We start from the raw sequence: 22,181 nt of genomic DNA, 5'->3' as shown, positions 1-22,181 counted from the left end.
AAGCACAAAACACTTGCTGTGTACCATCTGAAACATGCAGCATGAGCGACACAGGCTGAGTGGTACCAGTGCATCATACCCACAACTTTTCTGGCAATGAAATTACTAAACCACGTAAACGAATGGCTACTGCCCATATTCTGTTTGTCTCAAATAAGTAACTAACACCTTTGTAAAAACACAGAGTTGGCTTTAAAAAGAGGGAGGTATTATGGTGATTTTTGTTAATGTTAAAAGTGGATTTCGTTTTGAAGTAAGTTAATAAGTGGTTTTCTAGTCGTTAATTACTCTAAATACAGCTATATTCTGAAACAGATAAGTTTCATTTAAAACACAATTGTGATACAATTTAATTACAGTCCTACAGCTGGTATACCAAACGATTTATTTTACTGGCTCTAACCGACGTACTTAATGGCGTTCCTTGATTTAATTTATTTGATGGTAGTTTTATGTATGAGGGCAGATCAAAACCTTTGTACAATTAAGCAACAAAGATCTATGCATGGAGGCAAACAGAATAGTTTCTACTAGGTACCCCATTCTCTGTCCATCTATATTGCACAGACGAATCACAGTAGCGCCAACAGAAACTAAGTCTGAAAGATGCTATCCTGTCAAATGTTCCCATGTCATGCCTTAAACAAAAGGAAGTTGTGGAACGCTTGGCAAAATTCCTAGAGCCTCCCACGACTTCATAGTATTCACCCTGATGTTGTGTACGAAATAATAACCCAGATGATCATTCTTATCGTTACAACTATTCAACGAATGTCTACAATTCGTAACGGCACCGAAGCATTGCAACACTTATATCTATTTGTGTTGAAAAAGTTCGAAATTTGGGATCAAGCAGATTGAAGGCCTTCCTTCAAGAGTGCGTGGGCCACTGCTCAAGAACCACTCCTATGCGATCCACTGCTAGAACACAGGTAGACTTGCTACCTCCATATTAGGCAACTTGGTTTTAGGGATGCATGTTCTGCACATAAAGCGGTTGGTTCATATGTCAGATTTGTAAATATGGCACTGTATTAATTACCAGAAAAAGGGGTATTCAAAACCTGTAATGGCCTGTGATTTCAGCACGTCATTTAACCTATTAGGAGAGAGCATTGGAAGAGAATGCGAGCTGTCTAATATTAAACCTGCTGCAATTTGATGCCCACAAGGATCGATTAATGGACCGTTGTTGTGACATGTTCACTGAATATCGTTCCATGCTTATGGCTGGGTGTGAATTTCCTGAAGCTGTTATCGCAGACGAGACGACCTGCTTGTAATTGTTTTCATGTGAATGAATCATATTTCAGAGGACTAAACGGAAAATTAATCTTAGTACAGCTCGTCACCCATGGAGACTCAAAATTAAAGTTACACAGCTGATAGCAATAGGAACAGTCCCACACAAACAGCCACGGCTGTTTTTGTTGACTAATGTTCTTGATCGACTGCTGCAGTAGAGCATAGGCACTGGTCTGTCACTAGCAGTTAGCCTGTTCACAACGTTAAAGATAAGGAGGATATTATACCTCTAGTTAGACCGTTAGCAGATATCTAGGCCTACATCTATAAGAGGAATAAGTATTGGAACAGGGCTTCACCAATGCAACCTGAATATTCAAAAGTTCATACAGTTCATAAACCTACAAACTATCACAGCGACAGTTAAGTACTTACCACAATAAACGCTTACGTCTACGACAAGCTTCGCAGGCAATGTGTGGACTAACCACCACCATGCTCGTAAGGCTTGTTGGAGTATTTGAAATCTCTCTAGAAGAGTCGCTGCTTGTGGGTATAGATATATTCATACTACGTATTACCGCACGGTGCCTTACCACCTCACACAAGCTTAAGAAAAGCTAGCTACACATCTCTTATATGTTAACCATTAAAGGAATTTTCGCTAAACTCCAGTGTAGGGTATTGCAGATAAATACCTTGAAAATTGGTTGGGACTCTTCTGGTGAAACTCGGCGGCTCTACTAAATATTCCCAAACATTCTGAAAAGGCTCAAGCTACACCGCATCTCATCCAGTGGAGATATTGTTATATGATGATAAGACATGATCGTTATCCTCTACATATTTTCATAATCCATCGAAAGTATGGAGGAGTGGAGGATACTAATGTATTTTGAGAGTAGTGTAACTGGGAATACATGATGTTTTCTCGTCGGCGTTTCAGTCTAGCGACGGAATTTAGAATCATATGAATGTATGCACATTAGATATTGCCAGAACCAGGTACCAGAATTTTTACTCTTTTTGTTGTTCTGAGTTATGAGATGGGATTTAGCGTGGCAATTTGTAAATAATTTTACTTCTACTTATTTAAACCATTCTAATACATATAGTAGAGGAAACGTATTGTTAATTCTTCAAAAGTAGTTATATAACGTGTGAGCTGTGAAGCCGTGCTTCGTCTAGTGTGTGCCTTCTTGCACCAAGAACTGGAAGGACTTCTACTTTGGAACACGTGATACTCGCAAATGAACTCAGTTCCCTTAATGTTTCAACGATTATTCCTGACTTGAAAATGATAATTTCTGTTGGTTTTCAATATCTTCCACTTCAAAATAATGTACTTAACTTGTAACTGGTCTTTAATAATACTTCTGCTTGGTTCGAATTTATGACATTACCGTCAAATATCGCTGCTCGATATCAATTTGTCTCTCAGCCACTATTTTTCCGACACATTTGTGGGCTACAAAAAATGTACTCGCGGAGGAATCTTCAAGCCCTTCGAGCAGGGCATGTGGGTCCTTGCGTGGTATGGGTCTCCTTTGTCAGCAGAAGGCAGTCTGTGAGTCTCATTAAGTTAAAAATCTTTCCGTATGGCGCTGACGAAATTTCGTGGTAGCCAGGCCACGGTCGGCTCCACTACTTTTGTGAGAGGACAACTGGTGCCAGTCTGTGTGTGCTGGACAATGAAGGCCAAACCTGCCTTGCGATCCTCTGTAGGTAGTGAACACGACGTTTTTGCTTTTCTGAGGAACTTCAAACGCTAAGACACAGTGGCATTGCTCAGCTACAAAAAAGCTTCTGTTGTTTTGCACTCCAAAAATTTGGTTTATCGATTGGGATCGCGTCGTGCCATCTAGTACATGGGACAAGCAGGCGAACAGCGAAAAAAAAAGAAAAAAAAAAACACCGCTACAGCCCAGTATTGATCTAATGATAAGAAAATGTGGTACTTCGAGTTACTACAAGCCGAATTTTCGGAAGGTTGGAATTTGTGCAGAAGAAAGTAACTTTCTGGACCTCTGAGGACAAACAGTGAATGACTTGGGAAAGAATTAGGGATGGAGAATTGGAGGAGACGGGAGTTAACCTTAATTTGGGGCTCTCTGGCACACTTTTCTAGTCATGAGGTGATCAGTTATCGCTGTCCGTGGCAGAGCGATCCATAGTTCGAACAGCTCACTTCCCTTGTGTTTCTGGTTTGCAGGCTACTTTGCTGATTTAATTCGATTTGTATTTTGTTTTGATAACCTCGTATCCGCAAGCTGCATAGACAAGTATATCTTGTTGCCCATTCTCCATACTGTCCCCATACCCACATTTTTCGGGTAATTTTTTGTCAACCTATTTCGTAATTAACTTAAAATTGTTTCTTCGATAAATATTGCATAACTTTTGTGGAACGTAAGAGTAAATAAAACTCTATTAAAAGAAGGCTAGACCTCCAATTCTAGTTCCCAGAAATTTTCCTACGGTTTTCCTGGTTAGGCGATCCATTCGATAAGTAAATACAGCCGCTTATACCAGCAAATAGTGCTTCGCTGTGTCAGCATTGCCATTGTGTACAGTTCCCAGCTGCGAGGAAGATTTGTTTACTGTTTTGAGGAAGCTACGAACACTGTACATGGTTAGTTTAAATGACATGTTGCTGATCAATACCAGCTTAGAAACATTACTATCAACCATGAGCTAGGATCCTATTTATTATTTCTTTTTTTAATCTTGAGTCCAGAACGCCACTTCGAAATACCTCTAGGCACATAAATAGTTGTAAATACCATTTTGTCTCTTTTGTATATTAGTGTGCTCTAACCAGCAGCCACAGCAATGCACTAGTTCCAAACATTTTGTGTCTTGTACAAATTATTTTTTCTCTTACCCATGTATTGCCGGTTTGCATGGATAATTACTTTTAGTGTGAAGATCTCTTTTTTCTGACTTATCTCGCCTGAGGATTTAGTGCATTGGGCGTGAAAAAATTTCTTTTTATGTGGCATTATTTGTTCATATTGTACTTTGTGGGGTAGTTTTTATTTTAAGTTCCTATATCCATGTCATTGGCTGGTCGAACACTTTCTAGAGTGCCGAGGAAAGCCACTGTGTGGAGGAGACAGTAGATCTGTTGAAACACTGATGGGACTTTTGAGGGAGGGGATCAGTAATACATTCGTTGCCAAAACCCAGGATACCGAATAGACACTTAAATGCAGCAAAACTACCGAAATCTGCGATTCAGAACCGTCAGTTGCACGGAGAACTACGAATTCTGGATACGTGGAAGGACTCCTGCGTTATAAAGCAAATGCTACAGCTAGGAAAAGCAGACAGGAGAAAGGCAGAAGAGAGAGGTAAGAAGGACGAAGAACGAGATAGGAACGCAGAAAAGAGAGATAGGATGATGCGCTAATACAGGAGGGAAACTGCAGCAGAGAGAAATAAAGTGCGAATGAGAGGTTCATAACCTGAAGCAAACAGGAGACTAGTGGAAGAGAGTAGGAAACATAGAAGACAGAACACTGTTCACAGAAGAGATGATGGTGCTGTGCAGAGGACTTGATGATGAAATTAAATCCTAACTGTACAAGAAGATTTCTACAAGAACAAATTAAATCCATTATCGAAATGTGACTGGGATGGTCCAGGTTAAGTACAATTTTAAAAAGGTAAAGGATACAAACACTTGACTCTCTGAGGGGATGCAGGATTTGGAGGTACGAACTGAATCAGCGAATTTTGTATTACTTAAAGAAGGTCTTGGAATCCTGAGTAAAGAAATATACCACTGGTAAGTTACGGAGCCATTGATGCCTATAGTAGAATTGATAATGAGAGGCTTGTTTCCGCGAATTCAGAGTCTAGGTGCGAGTCCTCAGGCACATGAGATAGGACTTTTCAGAGAATCGTGACAGTCCCCGATATCCGTGTCCATCAACAGATAAAAACTTTGGTGATAAGCATATTTTCTTGCTCTGATAGTTGCTCACTTATTTCTCAAAACTCCACCAAATTCCAACTAAATCTTGGTCGTCCAATTTAGGGACAATCTGCCGAACTCTTGGACAGTCAAGACAAAATTAGAGTTTACGAATGATCACGTGGGTGGAGAGGTTATCAAGAAGACTTTACCCAATAAGACAATGTATATTATATCGAAAAATCAATTTTATCTTGTGTTAGGAAAATCAATTTTACTATACGTAATGAGTTACTTGTGTACCGAGCCTTGAACTGCAAAGTAAGGTGTCTCCCTTGTAAAATAAGAATCAATTGTGTTTCAAAATGTGAAGAAAAGGCTGTAAATTACAATATCTTTGTGATGAGACCTCTATCGTTTGTATGTCTTTCTTCTTCTGTCACTCCGTTCGTTGCCTTTCCTCCTCCCGTACTTCTACTGTTAAAACGCAGATATTAATCATCGTTCGTTTATATGAAAATAATCACTCATTTATCTGTCCAAACATTGTGTTAGGGCTTTAGATTTATACTGATATCATCCCTTATATATTATTAAGAGGTTTCGTAACGAAATGCGGGTGAGTGTTGCTGTATGAACGGTAATAACAGACATGGGCGAAGTTTTTGTATCCGCCATTATGGGCGCCTCACCGACATAACTACGATCTGTGATATTGCTTAAAACTTGAGTATCATTTGATAAAAAAAAAAAATCCGGTCGCTTGTGTGAATCACGTTAGCGCACTTAAGATATTCCAAATCTTTGCGGTCGCGAAAATGCGTAGGTAAGCCCGTTGTTCCTAGAGTATAATTAAATTGGGGACCTCTCATAGAACAATTAAAATAGGTCACTGATATACTGCGTATGAAATTTTTTAAAAGTATTTATATTTCTTTACTACGTCTTTCTTTTTCATTTAGCCCAACGAGAACAGCTCATAAAAATAAAAAGGGAACATATGTATTGGAAATTAACCACAAAATTGAAGATAAAATATGAATCAAGGAAATAATATAATTAATAATTTCTTGAGAACACATCATTGTCAGCGGCTGCAACACAAGGTAAGATAATACACGACTAATTGAACCTAGTCAGCTTTCTAAAAATGAAAAATATATTTCTGTGAGTCTTTAAATGTAGAAAATTTAGTCAATGGTAAAATTCTTAATTATTGCGACATTTTGTAGATTTGTTAAAAGAAGGCCACAAGGTGGTGGACAGTCTTAATCAACCGTGCGAAGCTTGTATCGGCGGTTAGCATTTGTCTTTCAAAGAAGTATGTATAGTGCCGAGCTGCGAGCAAATACCGTGTGTAATGCGACATTACGACCGACAATTGTTTCTACCAACCATTTTGAATAGTAGCATAATTATAACGAGAAAACAGCGAAACAGATAAGTAAGTACTCTAAGTTTTACATATTATAGCATGTTTTTTGTTTTTCCCCAAATTTGCGTATTTTTCAGCGATTTTCATAATTTTACCGGTTTTACTCGTTTTGTAACTTGAGGTAAATTGGACTTGGGTTACATAGGGTGAGGTTATGGGATTTGTCTATATAATAATATCAAATTACAGTAAGTAATGTCACTCAAGGTCTGTTTAATAATAACAGTCCAGTATTTCGTGGTACCAGCAGAGACTACACAGAGGCAGATATTTAAGTATTGACATTCCCGCACAAGATGTGACACATAGGACATCCGGATCTGAGAGGCATGATAATTAATTTGAGATGATCCATTTCAGTTGTACTAATATTTATTCAAACCACGGTTGGTTTTCGGATATTAAAATCCCATTTTTAAAGTGTATGAAATTACTGGTTTTGCTTAAATCCTGAAACCGGTCATGGTATCAAGAAATATTAGTACAACTGAAGCGGATCTGTCTAAATTAACTACAATCAATCTTCCAAAATTTTATGTCTTCTTTCATATTTATCACATTTTCTCCAATTAGACGTATGTTTTACCCATTTTCGTATTTTTACGTTACACAAGATCCAACCCACTGGTCCTGATGTCGCAACGACGTCATAATACTTTCAAACAAACAATGTGTAGCATTGGTCAATATTTATCACTGCTAAGCCACCATTGCATTATTAGTAAGCGTGTGACTTAACAATCTGTGTTTCAACGAACATGTTGATAGAAATACTGACGCCACATCATATAAGTGATGTTATGTCAAATTCCATAAGTACTACCGATGTCTAAGCAGTGATACTCTATCTACAACAAATTACACACTGCTATAGATAAACCACTACTTCATTAACAGATCGTCGAAAAATTTGGAATCATCCAACCAATAATACTGTATGTATAACATCTCCAAAGAAGTGAGCAGTACCTGCAACATCTCCAACGTAAAAGCATGTTGCCTGCAGGATAGGCCACCCTGCTCACACCGACATGATCGGGCTATAGCTGCGAACTCTGATGCTCGGAGTGTGATCATGGACACAGCAATTGTCAGGAATACTTCGTTATAATAGATGCAGTTACCTCTGCCCTGGTGGCTGACAATGCTGCCACATCAGTTTTGACCGAAGGAGTCCTGGCAAACAGACCCCAACACACTGTCGGAAATATCAAAGACTGCCACGAATACACACCTAGATTACGAGGAACTCCCTCTGCTCCGGCCTACGCCCCCCACCCCCTCACCGAGCAGTCCTTGGATTAAGACGGGTGTGTAAATCCTTTTGAGTGGTGGCAGCCACCGAGTCACGAATGGGAGAACTCCACACCTCTGACTTCAACACAACGCCAGATTCTCGCCAGGCAAGGTAGAGCTATTTAGATTATTTAAACAATATGTACCTGTAATCACCGACGTGAGTGACTTAGTGACTCGCACCAAAGACAGTCTTCCAAGGAGAGGGCACACTACTTAAGCAAGTAGCCGTGACTCACAGACACCTACACACTCACCAAAGGAAATCTGTGGGCGCCTCTGCAGATAAACGTTAAGTACCAAACACTGCCCTTGCCCCGCGTCCCCTCCAGCCCCCCTCTTCCTCCCTGGACCGCCCAGGCAAACCAGTCGTAATTCAGAGACGGCTACATCTTCGCTAGAGGATATCTGTTGACACCTTTCCTGATAAACTTTGATGGTGTAAGCGCCAAATATTCGCTCTCCACCTCTCGTTCTCTTTGGACCAATCAGGAACATGCTCCCGTCCCCATCAATTATGTTTTTAAAACCAGCTTGGTCGATCTAGTTTTCAGCCAAGTAGGACTCCAGGTGGCATAAGACACGTGATTACTATGTAAAACAAGAAACTCTACAATACTGTAAGTATATGCGAGATAACTGCAAGTCTTATATATTAACTGTAGGAAAATCCGGGTATGGACATTGCTATTAATGTAATTTCGACTGATAATTAAAATTCCAAAAACATGCACTGAATAACTAGGTCACAGAAGCTTAATAAAAGTTATAACTGCGATACTGTATCCATACGTTAAGAAAGAGTATTTCGGACAATACTGATGCCACTGACATATCCTCCACTACTCCCAGACCATACCAGACACATAGGGGAATAGATTTAGAGACAAAACAGAATCCTCGAAATAAATCGATGGTGGGTTGGATCTGAGCGTGTTCCCAAACATGTTACATATTGCAATATTACAGCGCGAGGTCAATATAATACCCATAAAAACTTTGTGTTCTGCCTTACGGCAGGTCTTGTCGTGGGGGAAGCCTCGTCAGAGAGGTACACCGCATGAGCGTCTAGGGAAGTGATTCCAGTGGTTGTTTCCCGTTACCTTCCACTGGTGATGATGAAATGATAATGAGGACAACACAACACCCAGTCCCTGAGCGGAGATAACCTCCGACCCAGACGGGAATCGAACCTGAGCCCCTTGACGTGAGAGACCACCGCGCGCTGACCACTCAGCTATTGGGGAGGACTTAATACCGATAAATAGAAGCGAAAATAACCGAACACAAACTACGACGTAACGCACATACTAGTAACAGAGTGGTGGCAAAGCAGTGATAAATAACTCGGGACTAATGCTGCTCTGTAATTGTCTGATATCCTAATGATGCAGATGTGACGTCGGGGCAGGTAGAGTGGATCTTGCATAACACTACCAAATATGTAATATTGTGGAAAATTCAGTAAAATTACGAAATTGAGTTAAAAAAGACGTGAAATTGGGGAAGGTGAGAAAAATATGGAAAAATGCATAGAATTTGGGAAGAGTGAAAGTAGTTGCACACCTGGCTGGGTGAAGTCTCTGATGGGGCATCGCATGACGCTATATTAAATTGTTATTAACAAGTAGAACTCAAGAGGCCTAGTTATAACGTAATTTGTTACTAACAAACAGAACGTGCAGCAACATCTCTGTATGCTACCCGCCTCCAGAGCAAGACCTCCCACACAGGTGTGCCATCCATATAAGATGAAGATGCAGAGGGGAACTAGCTCCTCGTTGCTCCAGAGCGGTGGGGAGGGGAGTAAGAGAGAGGGTAGAGGGCTGAGGCTGGGTGATTCCCGTCGGTGACCATCAATTCCCGGTCGTGCGCTGGAGGAAAAGGGAGTGGCGGCATCAAGGAGCCCAAGTGAGTGACGTGACACTGGATGGATAATATGACAGCACATTATTAAAAAATGTTGCAGAAGTGTCCTCTAAGCTGCGCCGAGTGAAATTTACACACAGTGATATTTGCACCCAGAAAAGGTCGAGGAGAGGTCAACTAATCGCTCCTTCAGATCCTCGCCCCGCAGATAGAGTCTCCATCGTCAGTTGGTAGAGCCAGGGCTCTTAAGACACACTGACAAAGGCCTTATTTCACGGCAATGTGTAGCCGTATTCATGTTGCTGGCAGCACTGCTGCAGCATGCCCGTGCCTAGGCCACATCTGTCTGTCTTCGTCTGTACACAGTATGCTTTTATTTCATTCCTCTTCCTGCGCCAATTGACAAGTCACGTAAAACTAATTTATTTCGTTCTTGGAAATTTGGTTCGTCTTACGATTTAGACTAAGTACTAAGGAAGAGAGGTAAAAATAACACATAAAAAATTACAAAATTCATGTTCAGTTTCAAAGTTGGTGACCGACGTAAAGTCACTGGATTTCTTTGTTGTGTACTTCAATGTGTAATTGGACAAACGAGATAACCATGAGACCCGTGAATGCAGTACGTGCACGTACTACCAGAGCTATGAAGACAGAAAATAATATAGACAAAGAGCGAAACCTGAAAAAAGACGTTGTCACTGCTATCATATTAGTAGAAGATCTGTAGTAGTGAATCATATTTTTATTCTACATGGGCTTCAATTTTTGGAAGCTACGTACAGCACTCGTGCTGTTAAATGGGCAGTAATTTTCGAACTGTTTCCTTTTGGTTCTTTGTTTCTAAACATCACTTTCCCACTCCCCATAACTCTGTTCGTAGATGTATCACACATATGAAAGCATGCTTCCCTCACTATACTGGTGAACGTCAAAAGAACATTAACATAAATATTTGAGTGTTATTTCATACTGCCTTAAGAAATTTCTTGAGTCCTTCCACCGAAATGTAGTAACTGCCTTTTTACAAAGGGCCAAATCGATGAAAATTGCACTTTGAAGGGCTACATCAAATTTCTACGTAAATCACAACTAACTCAAAACTGAACTGCTGCAAGTCATTGGTTTTACCAGTTTTCAGGTGAATTACTTTTAAAAGGTATATTCAAAATCGTGCTTTATTGTCCAGAAAAAGCTATATATTCACTATCATTTCAAAAGTTAAGGCTTTGCAGGGAGTTCGGTTGCTTTAAAAAAGAACACATCAACCATGTTCGATTTTCCTTTTCCATTCTAACACATTTTCTTGGTCTTTTCACAGCCATAGCGTGGCTCGTGTAAACGCTCCTGGCCCGGAAAAGTATTGTCGCAGAGATTGCTAGGCAACAGTAGCAGGCTGTTGCCGTGCATTTGCCAGCAATACTTGTGGCCGTGATGTTTGTGGAAACGGTGCCGGACTATATAGTCGGCATTATGCAGTTTTTGTGGCCTGCAGATACATATCTTTCGCTACTGTCGCAGGTTCGAATCCTGCCTCGAGCGTGGATATGTGTGATGTCCGTAGGTTAGTTAGGTTTAAGTATTTCTAAGTTGTAGGGCACTGATGACCTCAAATGTTAAGTCCTATAGTGCTAAGAGCCGTTTGAACGTTTTTGATACATACCTTATGTGGTGAATCGATAAAGAAGTCTGCAAGCGCACGAACAAGAACTGTTACGCCAAAATTATTATAATAGGAAGTAATCATATAATATATTTTTGTGTTTGATGGACTTTGCTTGTAACCGAAGCTTCAGAACTGCAATGCAAAATATAGAAACCATATTACAAACACAGAGTTTAAAGGTTTCATCACTTTTTTTGACGGAGCATACCTTAAACTAACAAGTATAAAATAAATTAAGGGCCACAAACGTAGTTTAGCGTATGGTAGATGTAAATGTTCTAATAGTAATTAAAAGTCCAGCATTATCGACGTGTATAGGTGAATTAAGCTGCACATAGCTTCTAGTCTCACACAAAGTGCTATATGAGTATATCTCCTATATATGACGTCAAAATATGAAAACAGTTTTACTGGTAATTACGATAATGCATATCATTATTATTACTGTCGAATGGGTTAAATATTAGCATTATAAAATTGTGTGTTGAATAAAGTCTACATTTAAAGGATGAAGCATGCTTTATGAAATAACTTCCTTAATCACAAAGAAAAAGTAATTTTAAGGTGACAACACTTGACATGATTTTTCGTAACTACGACAGATTCTACATAGTGGAAGAAGGAAAAACAGGATTTATTCTTTAAAACAGCCAGAAGCATCTCAAATCACTTATCAAAGAACGTATACAGCAGAACTTTACGTCGTCCATTGGTAGCCCCCTTCTTCCTGGATCAGAGTCCTTACGTTGCTCGTCATTTGCATGAAGGCATCAAGTGGGCTCGCACAGATCGACAAAGTCCCTCACTGCGGTCACCACCCAACTGCAACATACATAAACCACCGCACCTGGCCAAACCGAGCTTATCATCATAAATCTTAAACGAGGCGTTGTTTTTGCAACGTAAATCTTCAATGTCTTGCTACTTGCGTTTTTCTGTTTTGTGCCTCATTTCCACTTGTTATTCAATATGTATGCTAAGCTTCCCCTTGTCAGAATGCAAACTTAATGCAGTTATGTTGTCACCGTAATTATTTTCAGTAAATGTTATGTTGATGAACCTTCCTCTCCGGACAATGTTTAGGTCTTGTCAGAAGACCTACCGGTCATTTTATAAATCTGGTGAGCTGCATATTTGCCTCCCTTTTGTGACAGGTAGTGACGCATTTGCACTTTAAGATCATGTGTTGCCCTAAACGTAATTCTAACTCTATATTTTTTAAATGTGCTCCGTAATTTTTCTGACAGATTTCTAATTGTTATTATGTTTTGATTTCACATACAGAGAATGAGAGCATATAATGGTAGAAGCTCAAAAATTTTCTTCAGGCACCTGTTAACAGCATCAATATATTAGGAGAAATGCATGATACATACTGTGCAGTCTTACAGTATATTTATTCTGTACTCATGCTCTTTGTTTTTAGTAATTTTACGTCTAAGAATATTCAGCATTGCGTATCTTAAAGCATAGTTCTCTCCAAAAGGTTAATTATTATTTGTTATCATGTGGCATTGTAGTATCACTGAAGTTGGCAATAGCGTCATGTGATTTTTATGTTACATATTACTGTATGCAGTTTCCCATTTGGTTACACTATTTGTATCCTCGAAACTCTGATATGGATTTAAAGTTAGTGTTGTTTTGCTACTGCTAGTCTGAATGATTCGCGGTAGTTGGACTGTCTCATAAAATTATTCAAAATTACATTTCTATTTATAATTTAATATGTTGTAGTTCTTACCAAATGGGCAGTTCACATCTGATGGTTTCCACCATGTGATATTATAATAGTATCATGTCATTATTATATTTGATAATATTGTACTCCAAAAAATCTTATACAAATGAATCTTCTATCATTGTATAAATTTTACTGTAATTTGAATGCATGTCTATATATCTGTGACTGTACTATAGTGCACACATATTTAGTAACCTATTCCTTCATCTAGCTTCTTTAGCTTTGGCTTGTAGCTTTTTTTTATCAACTTCTTTTTGTTAGTCTACTGGGTCTTCTGTCTGCTCTTACATGTTTCTATGTTTTCAACTTTTTTTTTGTTTTTCTTTTTGCTTTGCTTAAGGTTCTGTTAAGGCATTAAGTATCAATTCTTTTACGTTTTCACGTCAACGAAGATGTGCACTTTCCTAGTTAAATAGCGAGTATGCTATTTGAGGTTGTCACAACACGTATTTTTCATAACTCCACTTAATTATTTCCGACTAATAATTCTCATGAAACTGTAATTTATGTTGAGATCCGCAGCTGTCACTTTTTGTGAAGATGTCCTTGATCGTAACAGGTAGTGAATAAATATACTGTGATGCAGCACAGTGTTTATCACACATATCTCCAGCTAAGAGTTTAAATGGTACTATAACACATATTACGCACTTTACATTACATCTACATCTATATACATATTTCGCAAGCCCTCGTATTGTGCGTGGTGGAGAGTACACCGTACCACTACTTTTCAGTTAGTTTACTGTTTCACTCGCAAACAGAGAGATGGATAAACGACCGTCTATATACCCGAGAATGAGCCGTAATTTCTCTAAACTTATTTTGATAGTCCTTACGCAAAATGGACATTTCCGACAGTAGAATCGTTTTGCAGTCAGCCTCAGATGCTTGTTCTCTAAATTAATTACATATACCATCTACAGGCATGAGCCATATTTCATTTTATGGTTATTTTAAAGTATGTTTTCGTTATGTAGGAAAGATACGATTTTCAAATTACATGTTAGTAACTTGGTTCTTATGTTTCCCATTGTTTCTGTCGATGGCCGACGTCGATCAAAACCGACCATACGCTAAAATATTTTGTGATGCGTCACAGAGAAAACAAAATAACTATCACACAGTCAGTCACGGTGCTCCAGGAAGTGTTAATGGTTTGCCCGAGGATTTTTCGTAATAAACAGACTGCCATCACTCTTTTTCCAGGTTTTGGACTGACTAAACGGCAAGAGGAAAATCTGTTTACACGCATATTTTAATCAGCATTTAATTTTTTAAGTCAATGAGCTAGAATTTACATTTTGTATGTTATTTTCACTTACATCGTCTTACATTGGGCAGATAAATTTATTCAAGGTTTTGGAGGGAAGATACTGTTTTCACACAACCCCTGATGTCGTTTTCTTACTTTTTTACTATTTTTCCAGCCCATCGCCAAGATTCACGTTAGTTAATATTCGGTTACCAGCCACATCTAACTCTGACTTCAACAATGCAAACGCCCATTTCTCTGTTTCTGTCTACATACATACACTTGACAACGTCTATAATTTTGGATTTCGGTTTTCCCAGCATATTATTACTTTTGTTGTCGGGACTTCGTCATTTTCCAGCCATCTATTAAGAAATCAGTCAATAAAGTGAGAAAGCTTGGAGATGCTTGTAAGTGTATCCCCAGCCAGCCATTGCTGAATTCTTCAGATCGAAGGAACACCAGAGCAGCACACATGCGAATCTGCAACCATACTTCTTCATTTTCTTTGTTTTCACAAAAAAGGTCCCCAGTTTTTCACTTTCTTCCAGAAATATTTCTGCATTTAGTGATAACAGCCACACACTTCAGCTGATGGGAGCAAACCTTTTAGAACAGAAATCGCAGATGATTCGAAATCTATGGAGACATTTTTAGGATTTCATTCTGGCGCATTATCGATAACATTGCCGAAAGGACGGATACATGTCTCTTTGTCTCGTTCGGCAAGAATGCAAAGGCTGCCGGACACACTTTTATTTCACACTATTCAAGCTTTTGGAGAGCAGTATATATCTGAGAAAACTGTTTTTCTACAGCATTTGAAGATTCCATCCACATAAAAGTCTTGTTTATTCTTTAGAGCCAGTGTTACTTCTTTCCCACGAATAACTATGAAGCTGCGTGAAAAGTCGTCGTCACTTAAAAAAATTGTTGTGGTCACTCGTAGTTAGATTATTTGGCGTCGCGTTTGTGGTTGATTCTCATTTCCGTGTAAATCGGCATCGTGGTAGCTCATTCATACCCCTCGATTGTGCAGGTCATCTGACTCTTCGGTAGATACATCGAAGCGCCAAAGGAACTGGTATAGGCATGCGTATTCAGACACAGAGATACATAAACAGGCAGAATACGGCGCTGCAATCGGCAACGATTATATAAGACTATTAGCGTCTGACGCATTTGTTAGATCGGTTTCCGCTGCTACAATGGCAGGTTAGCAATATTTAAGTGAGTTTGAACGTGGTATTGTAAGTAGCGCACGAGCGATGGTAGACAGCATCTCCGAGGTAGCGATGAAGTGGCGATTTTCCCGTACATCCTTTTCACGAGTTTACCGTGAGTATCCGGAATCCAGTAAAACATCAGTTCTGCGACATCGCTGCGGCCGGAAAAAGATGCTACAAGGACGGAACCAACGACGACTGAAGACAATCGTTCAATGTGACAGAAATGCAACCCTCCCGCAGATCACAGCAGATTTCAGTGCTGGGCAATCAACAAATGTCAGCGTGCGAACCATTCATTGAAACATCTCCGATGTGGGCTTTCGGAGCCAAAGGTCTACTTCTGTACCCTTGATGACTGCACGATACTAAGTTTTACGCCTCGCCTGGGTCCATCAGCACCGACATGGGACTGTTGATGACTGGAAACATGTTGCCTGTTCGGACGAGTCTGATTTCAAATTGTATCCAGCGGATGAACGTGTACAAGTATGGAGACAACCTGATGAATCCAGAATGAGATTTTCACTCTGCAGCGGAGTGTGCGCTGATATGAAACTTCCTGGCGGATTAAAACTGTGTGCCCGACTGAGACTCGAACTCGGGACCTTTGCCTTTCGCGGGCAAGTGCTCTACCAACTGAGCTACCGAAGCACGACTCACGCCCGGTACTCACAGCTTTACTTCTGCCAGTACCTCGTCTCCTACCTTCCAAACTTTACAGTTTCATAACCTGATGAATCGATGGAACCAGAACATCATCAGGGAACTGCTAAAGCCGGTGGAGGCTATGTAATGGTGTGGGGCGTGTGCTGTTGAAGAGATGTGGGACCCCTAACACGTCTAGATACGACTCTAATACGTACGTAAGCTTACTGTTTGATCACCTGCATCCATTCATGTCCATTGTACATTCCGACGGACTTAGGCAATTCCAGCAACACAATGAGACACCCCACATATCCAGAATAGCTACAGAGTGGCTCCAGGAACACACTTCTGAGTTTAAACACCTCCGCTGGCCAAAATTCCCAAGACAAGAATATTATAGAGCATATCTGGAATGCCTCGCAACGTGCTCTTCAGAAGAGATCTCCACTCCCTCGAACTCTTACGGACTGCCCTGCAGGAGTCATGATGTCACTTCCCTCCAGCACTAGTTCAGACATTAGTCGAGTCCATGCCACGTCGTGTTGCGGCACTTCTGCGCGCTCGCGGGGTTCCTACACAATATTAGGGAAGTGTATCATTATTGTGTGCCTTCAGCATATTTTAGAAATCGAAGTCTCTTTCTATCTCTCGTGTTCTTTTCTTCGCATGATTCAGTTTTTTGTACTTAAAAGTGAAAGTCATTCGGTGTTCCACGTTTGTGCTCGGTTTCATTACGCACCTTACAGTCTTTGGTCTTGAGCATTGCTCAAAAGCTGCTCACCCCCCGCCAGAGAGGTTCGAGTCATCCCTCGGGCATGGGTGTGAGTGTCCATGAGTTAGTTTACGTTAGATTACGTAGTGTGTAGGCTTATGGACTGATGACCTCTGCAGTTTGGTTTCATAAGACATTACCACTAATTCCACAACAACATGTTATTCTATGTTTTAATCAGAGCCAAATGACAATCCTGTCTACTTTGGTTCTCCTTATGAAGACCAGGTAACCTTCACAGTGGTCAAGTGGCTTCCTGCGGATGGTCGTTCACACTTACATATCGAACCTCAAAGCAAACACGCCCGCAAGGCGCACGAACTGAACAGCGCGAAAGTTATTAGTACCGGTACTGATTGTCCTATAGGTCAGCCACTGGACTGGACCATGACTTGCGAAGCGTAGGTAGACCACGTCTCACAGGTACTGTTTCCCGTGAATGACTCCGGGGTGCAGGTACTTCCGGCAGGGAGCTTCCAGGAATGCAGGGTCCAAATTTCACAGATTGCTGTTGGTTTGCAAATTCCATAGCGTGCAGTTTTCATCATCCAGTTTCAGAATATACACTGCTATCCTACTGACAAGGGTTGTTGGTTGCTGGTAGCAGGTTTTTGTCCAGAGTCATAGCAGTAGTCTGCACTTTGCGCTGCCTTCGCAGTACTAGCAGCACGTTAGCAACAGCTCATCTCGTCCTTGTATAGTATGTAAGACAAGACTTAATACTTTTTTGGGGTTCCGTGTTTCAGTCTGTAAAAATGCAACCGTTACAGGAATGTACTATTGTCCGTCTGCCTGCGTGCATTTTTGTCGGTCTGTCCAAATCTTAAGACCATTTCCTCTTTCGAACACGTTTGCGTATGGAGATCAGATTTTTGTCACACTCTAAAGCATCTGACCCTTTGACCTAGAATAATGAAATTTTGCAAGAAGCAAAGTTTCACACTGAAATAATGAAAAAAAAAACGAAAAGATTATTTAATTGTAAACTTATAACAGGCATATATACATAAAGCCTCTGACCCTTTGACCTAGAATAATGAAACCTAGAATAATTGTAAACTTATAACAGGCATATATATATATTATTGGTCTAATCTGTTGTCTGACCATCTATTGGACCCCATTTTCTCCCGCAAATTTCCTCGTATCAAATTCAAATTTATGTCACATACGAGGTCTATCGCTCCTTGGCGGTGTAAAACTCTCAAGCTTCGAAGTAAATGCAATCAAAAGATTTGGCCATTTATGTCTCGTATTTTGGTGTTGGAAAACTCACTCACCAGAACCTGTAGGGTACTCCCCATTGACCTAGAACCATGAAATTTGTCAAGAAGTAAGGCTTCACAGCAGAAGTAAATAAAAGAATCCGAGATTTGGTAGGTTGTTAACACGGTCAAATATTATTTGTCCTTTCTCATCCGTATGTCTGTTGGTCTGTTCATTTGTTAAGACCCCTTTTTTCTTCAACAGGTTGGCGTACCAGATTCACGTTTATGTTACATACTAAGATCTATGATCGCTTGGCGGTGTAAAACATTTAAGCTTCTAAATCAGTGTAATAAAGAGCTATATCAATTTATGTCACATATCTTGGGTACTCGAATAGTCACTTGTAAAAACCTATAGTGCTCTTCCTGTTGACCTAGACTCATGAAATTTGGACAGAGGTGAGCTTTCAGAGTAAAAGTGAAGGAAATATACAAATATTGTTAACTTGTGAATACACAACACGAGATAAATTTGTTTGTCGGTTTTCATCCGTCCATCTGTTTGTCTGTATGTCCGTTACCACCAGTTCTTCACTTAACAGGTTGGCGTCTAAAATTCATATTTCTGTCATGTACTAAAGGTTTTGGCCCCTGACGATTTAAGACTTTTAAACTTCTAAGTTAATAGAAGAAAAAGATTCGGGCCATTTTTGTCACTTATTTCGATGCTCGCCAACTCCCTCATCAAAACCTATAGTGTTCTTGCTGTCGACGTAGAATCCTGAAATTCAACAACAAGCAAGGCATCACTGTACAAGTAAATTTAAAAAATCTCCAAATTCTTAAATTGTAATCACATAACACAAAAAGGATATTTTTGCCATTAGAACATACGTTTGATTCATCATCCGAATCGAGAAATATCGACCTTGGATGCAGTCTGGTGGCGTTACGGACACTTGATGCGGAAACAATAGTCTGTAAGAAGAGAAAACACAGACAGCGACCCCCTAGCGAAGATATGGGCATGCAAACCCTCTGAAAATAATGAATCTCAGAAAGGGCAGATTATTACAACGCAGAGTCTGTGGACAAATGTCTCGAAAACGGAGAAGGTGGTCGAATGTTCACGTTCTACTGTCGTGAGCATCTATGAAAGGAGGTAGAGGGAAGTGAAACTACCACTAGGTTCTAAATGGTTGGACGTCTGTAACTCTTCACAGAACGTGGGGTTCGAAAGCTCGTCTGCTCTGTAAAGTAGTACAGATGGTGATCTGTGGCATCTCTGGCGAAAGAGTACAACGTTGGTGCATGTACAAGTGTCTAAGGGCACATCGTTCATCGTACACTGTTGAACATGGAACTCCGCAGTAGACCACTCCTTCGTGTTCACATTTGACCCGATGACATCGTTATTTACAATTACAGTGGGCACGGGACCATCGGGAGTAAAACGTCTATTAAAGGAGAAGTGTCGATTTTTCTGGTGAATCACATTCAATTTTGCTGCATTAGGTCTATGGTAGTCTCCACAAACGTCATCATCGAGGTGAATGACGGCGAAATGTGCAGCGCGCCACGGATGCAGGTTGGTGGGAGCAAAATTATACTCTGGCAGACACTCTCCTGCGCTTGCATTGGACCTATGATAGTTATCGAAGTCACGCTACAGCTTACGAACCACCTGCATCCCTTCATGGTTGATGTCTTACCCGATGGCGACATCATCATTCAGCATTATAACTGTCCGTGTCTCGCAGCCCGAACAGTGGTTTGAGGAGCATTGTAGCAAACTCACGTTGATGTCTCGGCGACCAAATTCGCCTTATGTAAATCGTATAGAAACCGTCTAGGTCACTGTCGGGTGCCATTACCGCGTACGCAAATCAGTGGGCCGTTTTTTACGCGAATTATATGACCTGTGTGCAGATATCTAATACCACGTACCTCAACAAACATACCAATAACCTGTCGGATCCCTGATATGCAGAATCAGTTATGTATTTCATCTTAAAGATGGCCAAACAAGCATTAAGCCGACTATCTTAATGTTTTGGTTCTTCACTGTGTGTGTGTGTAAAAGTAAGTATGCACTGAACATTCAGTGCGCGAGCCCTACTCGTGTATGGCCAGCTTTTCATCTTGCAACAACCAACAGATAAGATGGAAGAATGAAGCCAGATATCAAGAATACTGCATGGCTGTTCATTTCCTTTGCGGTAAAAAGTTGTTCATAAAAGGTCAAGACCCGCTTACGTTAAATTGCTGAAGAGTTGAAATATCATCACCCCTTATTGAAAGCTGATAACGCTAGACTCTTAATAGCTAGCACTGAGGAGACGAACTTACACAAACAAAATTTAAGTGACAAATTAGATAACTTTAGTAAATTATGTGATAAGGTGGATGACCTTGGCAAACTGTGTAATAAAAAGTATTAGAGCTTGTATAGAAAGTAAACTCTGCAAAAATAAGGAAGTATTAAGACTTGAGTGTAGTCACATGAATAAGTTTAAAGGCAGAAAGTAGGCACACCATAAAAAAAGTATTTAAGAAGCTGGAAAAGGTGTAGTTAAAGAATTTGAAGTTTTCCTTGTAGAGAATGTACCTACGGAAACTAGTGCACCAGTAGGTTGTATCTGCATTCATAATTCTGATAATGTCAGAAGGATTCTGCAACTGCTAATCAATAGCATAAATTTGTTCAGCTACAAAGCTATGTTCCTTCAGACATTGTAAAACTAAGGATTACTTATATATTATGATTATCAGTTGGATGGGGCTAGAGGTTAAATGAAGAAACCGTTAGATGTAAAAGACGGAGGAAAGTACCAGGTATATTATGGTTGTCTCATGAAGTAATTAGTGACAAGGAATACAGTTGTATAAGTAATAAACTATGGGTAATGGTACCACTTGGTAATAAGTGGAGATACGTCTATAGTAGACGAAGACGTCCTAAAGAAGTATGAAATACGTAATATATACACTGAGATGGCAAAAGTCAAGGAATCGGGATGTGCACATATACAGATAGCGGTCGTATCACGTCCGCACGGTATGAAAGAGCTTCATTTCTACTCAGTGTCAAGAGAGCGCCAAGAATATAATATTTGATCACGGACAATGCAGTGCACGCCGACCTTCACCTAACGACAGAGAGCAGCGGCATTTGCGCAGAGTTGTCGCTGCCAACAAAGAGGCTAGAGCGCTTCAAATAACCGTAGGAATCCATGTGGGACATGCGACTAAAAACCTTAGAACAATGTTACAAAATCTGGTATTAATGGTCAGACGACCGACTCGAGAGCCTTTGGTAACAGCACGACATCGCCTCCAGTGCTACTTTGGGTAAGTGGCATATCGGTTGGACGATAGATGACTGGAAACCATGGCCTAATCAGATCAGTCCCGAGACCCGATATCCGTTGGTACGAGTAAATGAAAGGATTCGGGTGTGTGACGGTGATTCCATGAAGCTATGGGCACTACTTGTCAACAACTTCATATTCCCAAACAACGATCGCCTTGTCATCGGGCCACAACTGTTCGTGACTGGTTTGAAGAATATTCTGAACAATTTGGGCTAATGATTTGGCCTCTTAGATCGCCTACATGAATCCCGTCGAACATTTACGCAACAAAATCCTGCACACACAACACTTTCGCAATAACTGATGGTTACAGACGCAGCACGGTTCAGTGTTTCTTCAGGGACTACCAACTAGTTGTTAAGTGCATGTCACGTCGAGTTACCACACTAAGCCGGGCAAAGAAGGGTCCGACAAGATGTTATGAGGTATCCCATGATTTTTGTCACCACTTTGTAGTGGTATAGAACTTTTGAATAAATAATAAAAGGAAACGGCAATCAGTATTCCAGAACAGTTATTGT

Source organism: Schistocerca piceifrons, chromosome 1, assembly GCF_021461385.2.
Source record: "Schistocerca piceifrons isolate TAMUIC-IGC-003096 chromosome 1, iqSchPice1.1, whole genome shotgun sequence".
Classification (NCBI taxonomy): Eukaryota; Metazoa; Arthropoda; class Insecta; order Orthoptera; family Acrididae; genus Schistocerca; species Schistocerca piceifrons.
This window is presented reverse-complemented; position numbering follows the sequence as displayed.